This window comes from Phoca vitulina, unplaced genomic scaffold (genome assembly GCF_004348235.1).
Source record: "Phoca vitulina isolate PV1807 unplaced genomic scaffold, GSC_HSeal_1.0 scaffold11, whole genome shotgun sequence".
Classification (NCBI taxonomy): domain Eukaryota; kingdom Metazoa; phylum Chordata; class Mammalia; order Carnivora; family Phocidae; genus Phoca; species Phoca vitulina.
Window position 1 is genome coordinate 32,983,577 of NW_022589714.1, and position 11,552 is coordinate 32,995,128.

Below are 11,552 nucleotides of genomic sequence, written 5' to 3' on the forward strand. Positions count from 1 at the left end.
GAGTGAATCTGCAAAGGGCGATTGTCTGTGAATCTCACGACTGCTGAGCGCTGCCTTGTGCGCGCCGCGACGGACGCTCTTCCAGGAGAGGGCTCCGGACAACCGCGGTGGACTCGATAAAAACCAAGGAGAAGCTTCATATAATGCAGACCGAAAAATTCTCCAGGCTTTTGATTTGATTTCTTAACGATAAGTCCAATAAAAGGAATACAAAAAAAGGTGCAAAGGTGCTTCAGAAAGAACTTCAGGAATAAACCCTTTTTTCTTCATTTCCATTTGTAATTTTCATGTTTCACCTTTCCTTTTCTCCCTCCCTGCTGCCCTTCCTCTCTCCTTCCTTCTTTTCTTCCTTCCATCCTGTTATCCCTCCTTCCTTCTTTTCCTCTACTTTAAATATTAACATCTTAAACCATACAAAATCTATACAGATTTCCCACTGGGAGCGTGAGCAAAGATTTCTTCTTTGCCCCCAGAGCTTGTTTGGACATAGGAAGGCATTCTTTCTAATTTCATTGTGTGGTAGGACTTGGTACCGGTTTTACCATTCCTTCCCACCCTTTCCAGAATTAAAATCAGTGGCAGATATTATAGACTTGGAAATTCAGATGCTCTAGACACAAATTTATTAATGAGAATAATTGTCTTCTTCCTTTCAAGTCAATAACTCCATTATCTTTTTAAATCTAAAGATCACTCCAACCCAAATAAAAAGCATTTGAAAAAATTTTTTTCCTCTAAAATCTTTTAAATCGTTCTGGTATATCATTGATTAGTCTAAAATAAATAAACTCTAAAGCTTAAAGCAAGAAAAAAAACCCATGAAGATACTTTTATATGTAAAACTATTTAAAATATATTATTAGCATAGCTATTTTATAGCATTGTATATGTATAATTTAAAAATTTGCATATGTAATTGAATTTTTTTCTAATATCAGGTATTTTTAAGATTAGAAACATGTTGAAATATTTGGTTAAAATTTATATATTATTTAGGAAAACTGAAAAAAACAATCTGGTTTTATTAAGAACGAAGTATAAATTTAAAAATATATACACATATATAAAGAGATATGCAAAGAAGTACATAACGATAATTAAAACCCGCGTCAGTTTTTCAACATGGGCATTATTCAAAAAAATCCTAGAAATTGCAAGGGAAATCTTTCCTTGGGAGGCCTACGCTCAGTCATCGAACGGGCAACAGCGCCCTCTGTCGGGATTTTATGCAAGCAAATCCTGCACGGCCGCTCTATTTATTTTTTAGCGATTTCTTTCCACTCTTGAAAACCTGTTATCGCTAAAAGCGTTTTAAAAGTTCAATTCTTATTATATCTACTAATTTTTGAAGCGATTATTTCAAGATCTAAAAGGTTCAAAAGTCTCAAAAATGTACAAATAAAAACTCAATCTCTACTGAGAAAATTTTCTTTACTTGAGCCTGCTTTGCTTTGCTCTTAGGCATTTCGCTTTAACCTCCAATCACATGATGTAGGAAAAGATCCCCGGGAGGACTTAATAAATGCAAAACAAAGCAAACGTAAAGGCTAAACAAACTTTGGTTTGAAAAGGAAGATAAACGAGTAAAATATGCATTTTCACCATTTCACTTTTCGTTTCGTCCTGCCTTGTGCCTATATTTCTATTTCAGGGCACGCACCCAGTCGCCTAGGTAAAAAGCTTGCTGGAGACATTCAAGATAGTTATATTCGTATTTCCCCCTTTCACTTATATTTAGTTCAGTTTATAAGAGCGGAGAGGAGATTTAATAATGCCCTCCTTTTCTCAGTCTCAAATGGAGGGAGTATTTTCTGGTAAACGTAGGCGGCAGTAATTGAAAGCTAATGCACCTAGGATAGAGCCCTCTGCTGGTGGTTTTCGAGTAGGTTTATAATGTCTCATAAAAAGTGTTACTGAAAAATAACATTATATTAATTCAAGATCAACTACTAGCACTCTCATGTCTCCTTTTTTCTAAAAATCTAATTATGAATTAACTAATTTTCTCAGACTTCCTTCTTTCTCCTATTCTTCACCTTAGCACCTAGGATTTCAGGTTTATAAACTATCTCGCTTTGCAGCTAACTGCCTGATGGACTACCTTTTCTTTTACACATTACATGGACCACCTGGGTTTCTTTTTTTTTTTTTTAATCATCCACTAACACAAGAATAATAAAATGGAAAAAGCCAAGACTTAGGATTATTGTGCCAAGTCAAGACCCTGACCCTTCTCAGTCTAGGTGCCAGGGCCTCGGGTAAGGTCCCGGTTGGAAATTGGGGGTAGAAATACCAATTTACGTCCTCTATGTACTGAGCACTTTCCTCACAGCACCATGAGGCTGTCTTCCTTCGTTCCTCCCTTCCTTCTGAAATTAAGATGATAGTATTTTTGGATTAAGTTTTTCCAGAGTTGTTGTTGTCCTGGATTTACAAACAGGCAAAGGAGGAGAGAAAAGGGAGCACTGACTTACTCTGACATGCGCAGATTCCACTCTCACCTCTCACCCATCAGAACCATTAATTCTCCACCAAGTTGGTTAATAAGACATGACAGCTGCAGTTTTTATTGGTGACAGCCTGACTCTATTTTTCTAACACGTTTCTATCTTGAAGCTTTCTCATGATCATATTTTTTTGAGAATCTTGATCACCTATGTATATATATATATATATATATTAAATATTTTATTTATTTGACAGAGAGAGAGAGCACAAGCAGGGGGAGCAGCAGAGGGAGAGGGAGAAGCAGACCCCTGCTGAGCAAGGAGCCCAATGTGGGGCTCCATCCCAGGACCCTGGGATCATGACCTGAGCCAAAGGCAGACGCTTAACCGACTGAGCCACCCAGGTGCCCCTTGATCATATATTTTTAACATCAATTTGGAAAAATTACTGTCAAATGTGTGAAAACACAGTTCAAGCACCTGTCCTTGGGTATACAAGGCTTTGCTACCACATAGGTTGCAGTGGTCTAGGTTTGAGGAAGCAAAATAGGAGGAGCTAGTTCTTCCACAGGAGCATTTAAAAAAATTAAACGAAGACGATATTATCTCTTCGTGACTATACAAAGTGACTATTGACTCTTCGTGATTATATAGAGTGAGGCAAACATTGGAAAGGAAATAGCATTTATTATTTTAACTGCAATATTAAAACTGTTGTGCACTTGTGAATTTGTAAAGTGATATTTAGTTGAAATCACTTGTAAGAATGAAAATCACTGTGACTGTAGAAATTCCTACTTTCTTTTGGACTTTTGAGGAGCAGTAGTAATTTTATCACATATTTTAGATGCTCTGAAGTCCTTAGGCTTTTCTGTTTAATTACGGGGGTATGAAGTTGCCAACGGGACAATTTTCAAATTTCTATCTCCTGGAGATAAAGAGGTTAAGAAATGGAAGATGGGGAGTTGGAGTAAATGATGCAAACAGCCACAGCACAGTTGTTCCCAAGACTAAGGGATATTTCATATACAAAATGTGAGAGGTGTGCGCTTTCCCTGGCGTGACTAATGCGGGAGGACAGGTATTTCCATCATTGTGGACATTTTCCATATTATTGCTTTAAGAAGGAACAATCTCAAAGGGTGAGAACACTAAACAATTTGGTTTCAAAATGCAACCAATAGACCAATACATATCTGTAAGTAAAAATTTGCAAATAAAGACGTGGGAAGATGTAGAGCAGAAATATAACCTTTAAAGCATGAATAAACACATACAATGTATAACATCAGGACTGAAATGTCTCTTAAGTACAAGGGACATTTGGGAGAAATTAACATTACCATGGAACTACTGGCTAAAATTCACATTTATGCATTTTGATAAAAATAAAAAATGATATTCATTTTATGACTTTTTACTCCCTTAACATAAGATGTTTCTTTCACTTATCAGATATGCCACCATGGGCATGTCCTTTGACCTTTCCAGATCTCAGTTTTCTTATCTATAAAAGAAGCAGGTTTACTGGGTGATAACCCAATTTTCTTCCTTAGGAATGGACTTTATGAGATTTATGAAAACATCAAATAGTAATTAAAGAAAAGTTTAAAATGAAAGTGTTCCTTTTTGAACATGTTACAGCAAAATCTCAACTCTCTGGGACTCTCTAGGGGAAAGTTTAAGAGAATTGACCCCGATCTTTTGATAAATACTAATCACACACACACACACACACACACACACACACACACACACAGTTTTTAGGAATATCATCTGAGAAGAAAGCAGACAAAGAAAGGATAAGAATACAGCTCTAGGAAGAGGATGTAATTTTAATAGTACCTAACTGGCACTTTGAAAGTGGTCAAGCATCTAAGTGTAGAAGAATTACATCCTAATGTACTAAAAGAGTTTGTGGTTTTGATCTTGAAATTATGGCCAGTAACATTTGATAAAATATGCAAAAGGGAAGCAATGGCTAATAGCAGAGGCTGGAAAACACTTCATTTTTCAGAAAGAGAGAAAACCACAGGTAGGGACTCGTGCTATTGTTTAGCCAGAAAAATGATAGTTTAGGCTCTCAGAGTGGTTAGTCACATACTCTGGAAGGGAAAGAGGAAATCCCTAGGAATCAACATAGATTCAGGAAGAACAGATTGTCCCATTGCCTTTTGTTATATAAATATCAGGAACATAATGTATCTGGAGCTCACAGAGACATGTCAAGAATTTCTCATTGGCTCCCACATCTGAGTTGAGTGATGACATGGTATTTGGAAGCAGTTCTGTCTTTTGACTACAGACATGAGCTTTTGGAGTGGGACAGATGTGTGTGAATTCCAGATCTGCCACTTACTTTCTTGGATAGTAGGAAAATTACTTAACCTCCCTCAGCCTCAATTTCCTTATATGAAACATTTGAAACATATTTACAATTAGGAGACTTATAATTATGTGAAACTTGTACATAGCAATAACCAATGTATGAGGTTGTCATGATGATTAAATGAGATAATACGTATAAAATATGTATCATGGCCTCCAGCTTAAGGAAACCACTTGGTATGTTCTATCTACTGTTATCATCATAGATTTACAGCTATTTGAATAATTCTCTCCCAAAGTGATTGATTGATTGATGGAAACCAAATTGAGGCAGTAGTTTCAATAGTTTCCGTGGGACTTTGTCCTTAGTCTTATTCTAATATTTTTTTTTTTAATTGGTGAATCAGAAGATGAAACAGAAGATGTGTTATTTTTCAGGTATTAAACATTGGGGAGAACAGTCAATACACTGGATTATGGGATAAGGAATTAAAACATTTCAACAAGATAATACTCTGGAACAAATCCCCAAATCTATAATTTTAACAAACACAAAAGTACCAAATATGTAAGTGTGAAGGGGAGAATCAGAGACTGACAGAGGAAGATAATAAAATACCTACAGTTGGGGCACCTGGGTGGCTCAGTCGGTTAAGTGTCCGACTCTTGATCCCGGCTCAGGTCATGGTTTCAGGGTTGTGAAATTGAGTCCTGCATCAGACTCCACACAGGCCGTTGGGCATGGAGGCTGCTTGAGACTCTCTCTCTTCCTTTTTCCCTGCTCCTTCCCAACCTCAAAACAACAACAACAACAACAACAACAACAACAACAAAATACAAAGAAAGGAAGGAAGAAAGAAGAAAGAAGAAAGAAAAGAAAGAAAGAAAGACGAAAGAAAGAAAGAAGAAAGAAGGGAAGGAAAAGGAAAACACCTATAGTTTTCCACTGCTCAGGGTCTTTATGGTATCTGGAACACAATAATCACTTCAGGATTCTATCCAACAATGTATTGAGACTGGTGAACGTGGATAGTGAGTGACCTCCCAGGTTATGTTAATAAAGTTCCTGTGTTCAGTTCTGGAGAAGTTGCAATCCCATAGTCCTATATACTGGACAAACTGCATTTTTAGGCACTGTGTTCAGCTCAAGTGGCCTGCCTTGAGATTGTCATTGATAAACCGAAAGCTCTCTAAAAGAAAGCAATCAGATTTTTAAAAGTCTCGGAAGCCATGTCAAAGGACAAAGAGTTGAGAAAACTGGGATAGTCATCCTAGACCAGAGAAAATGTAGGGATGTGAACTCTGTCTTCCAATATCTGGGGTTGGTCTTGGGGAAGAAGGAGTGGATGGAGAAAAAAGTTGGTATTTGTTTTGTTCATCGCCCTGTAGCCAGCATATAGCAAAGTGGCTGGCCCTAACGTGCTCAACACATTTTAGGTGAAATAATTCTCTTCCTCTAAAGATACAGAACAAAGATCAGTAGAGGGATGTTACCCCAGGAGGTTGATTTACCTCAGTGTGAGAAAAAAACATTTTTCTAAAAATTGGATGTACTGGACAAAACAGCTTTGATTGTTTTGAACTGCCAGTCCCTACAGAATTTGAACAGAGGCCGGATGACCTCTGTCAGGGATGCGGTAGCGCTGGGCAGGAGGTCTGCCTGCTTAAGTCTGGGCGGGAGGTCCTTTACAAGGCCACCATATTGTGATTCTACTCCACGTGCTCAGCTGGATGCTGAATTTTGAGTTTAGCAGATTAATAATTGTAAAGGACTAGCATTGAGATGTATATGTGGAAGATCTCATTGTTTCTGCATCTGTATAAGTATTATCTGATTGGGGAATTGGACACATTTACTGAGCCCATGTTTCCATGTACTGCATATGTTATCTGATTTCTATTAGTAGGAATAACATCACAGTAATTATACTCAATAGCCTTATTGGTCTGTCAGTCTCTGATTGTTTTGCTTCTGTCATTATCACTTTTCCCCCATATTTAATAGAATTTCTGTGGGTAGTTTTATAGAATGAAAAAAAAGAAATTTATTTATTTGGAGTATGGATAAAGGGCCTTTTAGGCATTTGTTTGCAATCATTTTTGCGAACATTTATTTGATCCCTAAAAGAAATAAATCCTTTGCAGAAGATTTATCCAATGATCACACTCCAAGCCAGACTTCCTTTGAGCAATTTTCAAAAATCTTTAAGGTATTATAGGTTTGTTGTTCTAAACAATGTACAGTAACTTTTATTTCTGGGTTTTTTTGTATAAGCAAATCTTTTTGCTCTCCGTATAACAGGAACACTGTGTCATCTTAATTCACAGAAATGTATATTAAAAGAGTAAATAATTTAAAAACAACAATAAAAACAAAAAATCTTTAGGTGATTTAATAAGCACACAACAAATAGAAAAGCAATCCTTTCCAAGACTTTCCTTAACTGTAGAGGAATGTGAAGATTCTTTTTTTTTTTTTTTTTTTTTGGGAATGTGAAGATTCTTAATAAAACTTTCACTGTTACTTATGAAGAAATTATGAAGCATGTTCTTTTCCTGCTGTATTGTAAAATATTTTTATTAACTCCAGCATTATGAACTAAACAAAGAATAAAAAAAATGTTTTAAGACCTAATTAAGAATGGGCAGTTTCTATTTTATTTATTTATTTGTTTATTTAACTTTATTTATTTATTTGAGAGAAGAGAGAGAGAGCATTGGGAGGGGAGGGTCAGAGGAGAGGGAGAAGTAGATTCCCCATGGATTGGTGAGCCTGAGGTGGGGCTTGATCCCAGGACCCTGAGATCATGACCTGAGCGAAGGCAGGTGCTTAACTGACTGGGCCACCCAGGTGCCCCAAGAATGGGCAGGTTTTAGTCCTCTTTCTCTGATTTCCTTCAGAATTTTGGTCAATATGTGAAATATGGACTTTTCATCATGAAAACTACCTGAAATCTTCCAGGGAATTGAAATGGGGACTCTAGTGAGGTCATATTTGCAGCTTCTGAAGCCATTTGATGACTTTCTAGGGCTCATCCTTTCAAAAAATATGTATTCAGGGCCTATTTTCTTTGCAATGCATTAAGTAGATATGAACATACATCAAAGAAGGAAATAGCTTAGAACGTTTTCTGTCTTAGTAAAGAAAACGAAATATTATGGGATGAGGAGTTTGTGATCGTGACTATGAAACTACATGTATTTAGTGGTATTTTGTTTCTAAGTTAAAGTTTCTAAGTAACTTATCACATTCTTTTTTTTTTTTTTTTAAAGATTTTATTTATTTATTTGACACGGAGAGAGAGAGCATGAGCAGGGGGAGTGGCAGGGAGAGGGAGAAGCAGACTCCCGCAAAGCAGGAAGCCCAACATGGGGCTTGATCCCAGGACCCTGGGATCATGACCTGAGCTGAAGGCAGACATTTAACCAACTGAGCCACCCAGGCACCCCAAACTTATCACATTCTATCTAGTATTTAGGTGCCCTATTTTTGACAAATTTTACTTTTTTGCTTAAGAGTTTTGTTTAATTTTAAACAAAAATCATGATTAGTGATTAGTAAATGAAATGCATGTGTGTGTATGTGTGTGGGGGAATGTCTATTTGTTCCCTATCAGGTGCTAAGATCCCAAACTCTTCCATATCTTTTTTTTTAAAGATTTTATTTATTTATTTATTTGACAGCGAGCGAGAGAGAGAGAGAGAGCATAAGCAGGGGGAGCAGCAGAGGGAGAGGGAGAAGCAGGTTTCCCGCTGAGCCGGGAGCTCGATGCGGGGCTCCATCCCAGGACCCCGGGATCTTGATCCGAGCGGAAAGCAGACGCTTTACCGACTGAGCCACACAAGTGCCCCCTTTCCATTTCTTAATAGGAGCAACTTCCGTATTCTACCAGGGGGTGACTTTGTCCCATAAAGCTTCATCCTGAGTGTCTCCAGGTCTTGATTAATGCACTCACCTGAGGAAGCCTATCTTTAGGGCCACATCTCTATTACCTTCATAGCTTTTAGCCCTTGACCCTTGGAAAACAAAAAGCATTGGATTGTGTACTGATGAGGGGGCAAGTCTTGGTCTGGACACCAATGTATCCTCTGGCTTTGGTTGGTCTTCTTCCCTCCCTGGGTCTCAGCATCTCGGAGTGAGATTCTGTGAGTGTGATGGCACGTTGAATGACAGCTCCTGGAACCAGCCGGATGAGGCAGCAACTAGTCAGATACGTGGAAATGCTAAAAAGGATCTGTCTCAGGACTTACAGCTTTACCTGGCAGTCACCCTTCTGATTTTCACAACTGTAATACGAGTCTGACCATTGTTTATTCTTAATGTGGTATCTTGGGGCAATGGCTCTTTTTTTTTTTTTTTTTAAATCAGAGAGCTTGATGTTATTTTTGCAAATACCTTTCATTTCAGATCTAGTTATGAGGACAGTACCAGAAAATGAGAAACACAATTTTATAGAATGTGATGATGATGCAAAGTGGCCTTTTGCTCAAGTGACTCCAAAGAACAAACTGACCAGCTACCGAGACAAGAGGTCTAAGGCCTCCCCAGCCATATTAGATCTATCTGAAGGGTAGAAGCATACTAGCTCTAGCCTTTTGGAATCTGGGTGTTTCAAAAATTTTCTCTGAACATAATTTGGTTAGTTCAACTATTGTTCCCAGACAACGCTTATTTTTTTCTTCAAAAGAAGAAGAGAACAATTGCTTTTGGAAGGATTAGTATTAATAAATTCAAGTAACACCAGCTTACATTTGAGAATAAATGCAGCTTTTTCCTCTATGAAATGGTCACATTACAGACACTTCAATTAAATTATCAATTTGTGGATTTAACTGGGCAGAAAGACTCAAAGGATAACCATCATTAACTTTGCCCTTAACATTTATTTTCTTTAGACTGATTAGATTCTATGTATTTGATGGCTGACAATAATAATGTTTCAATTTCTATTATGACCTCTCCACTCTTAAATTTCTTCACTGTGATCAAAGCACAGCCTCCTTCTAGTAACCTAGTATTACTCAATAATAGCTGCCACCGATTGAAACCTCACCGTGTCCCCTGCCTTAAGCTAAGCACACTAAGCACTTGAGCTAACTTAATTTACTCTTTGCAAGCCCTATGAAAAAGGCATTATTACTCCAGTTTTCAGATGAGGAAACCAAAGCCCAAAGAGATTTAGCAACCTTCCCAAACTGTCATAAAATGGGTAAATGACAGAAGTAGGCTTTGAGTCCCACTTTGACTTCAGAACTGTCTCTTTAGCCTGACAGCTGGTCTATGGGTGTTCATTGAGGCCCAGAGTAAGCTTTTCTCTGACTTCCAAGGGCCAGTGGTGTAGATGATGGCAAAACTAGGTCACATGTATTAGAGACAGAAAAGAGAAAAGGAGAAGAATAAAAGGAGGAGTAAAAAGGAGTCAAATGGAGGAAAGGAAAGAAAGATGAATGGAAAAAGAGAGAAAATGAACAGAAAGGAAAGAAAACAGGTACACGTGTAGTAGGCTGTTGGCTTTCTGTCCAGGCAGTGAGCATAGTGTGGGGATGACCTTCACCCCCAGGAGACATTTGGAAACATCTGGAGACATTTTCTTTTCTTTTCTTTTTTTTATATTTTATTTATTATTTATTTGAGAGAGAGAGACAGCATGTATAGGAGGGGCAGAGGGAGAGGGAGAGAGAATCTCAAGCAGACTCCATGCTGAGCGAGGAGCCCAAGTTAGGGCTCCATCCCAGGACCCCAAGATCATGACCTAAGCCAAAACCAAGAGTCGAACGCTTAGCCAACTGAGCCACCCAGGTGCCCCCATCTGGAGATATGTTCTAATTGTCATAATTCGGGGTGTGGGGGTGCTGCTGCTTTAGTGGGTAGAGACCATGAACGCTGCTAAACATTAAACAACACATAGGACAGGTGCCTTGGCGGGGCTCAGTCGGTTCAGTGTCGGACTCTTGGTTTCCACTCAGGGCACAATTTTAGGGTGGTGAGATGGAGCCCCGAGTTGGGCTCTGCACTCAGCCCTCAGCGCTCTGTGTGGAGTCCTTCCTTTCTCTCCCTCTGTCCCTCCCCGAGCTCACTGGCACTCTCTCTCTCACTCTAAAATAAATAAATAAATAAATAAATAAATAAATAAATAAATAAATAAAATTTTAAAAAACCCCACAACACATACGACAGCTTCCAGAACAAAGAATTAGCAAAATGTCAATAGTGCTGAGGTTGAGAAACCGTGGTCTAGGGTTTGATGATCCAACCATTAAGATGGGACATTTTGGAATAACTGTAATTCTCTAAGAGATCTTACATCATAATCCTCAAACAAGTCTGGGGTATACAAAGACCTGAGAGAAGCCTTAGTACTGTTAACTTCTTTCTTTCCCTGAAGGTCTAAGAGAGAAAAAAATTCTATAATGTAGCTTTGGAGTGATACATTTTATATCCTTACTATAAATTGAATCTATATAATGTTTTTTTAAAGATTTTATTTATTTGAGAGAGAGAGCATGAGAGGGGGAGGGTCAGAGGGAGAAGCAGACTCCCCACTGAGCAAGGGAGCCTGATGCGGGGCTCGATCCCGGAATCCCGGGATCACGACCTGAGCCGAAGACAGTTGTTTAACCAACTGAGCCACCCAGGCACCCTATATAATGTTTTTTAATAGAAGTTGCAATTCAACTAAATGCAGTCAACTCTAAGGAAGCAGAACTGGACTGAACAATGTTCTAACTGTTCTGCATGGAGACTTTAAAGCCTGGTGTTAGAACTGGGAGGAACAT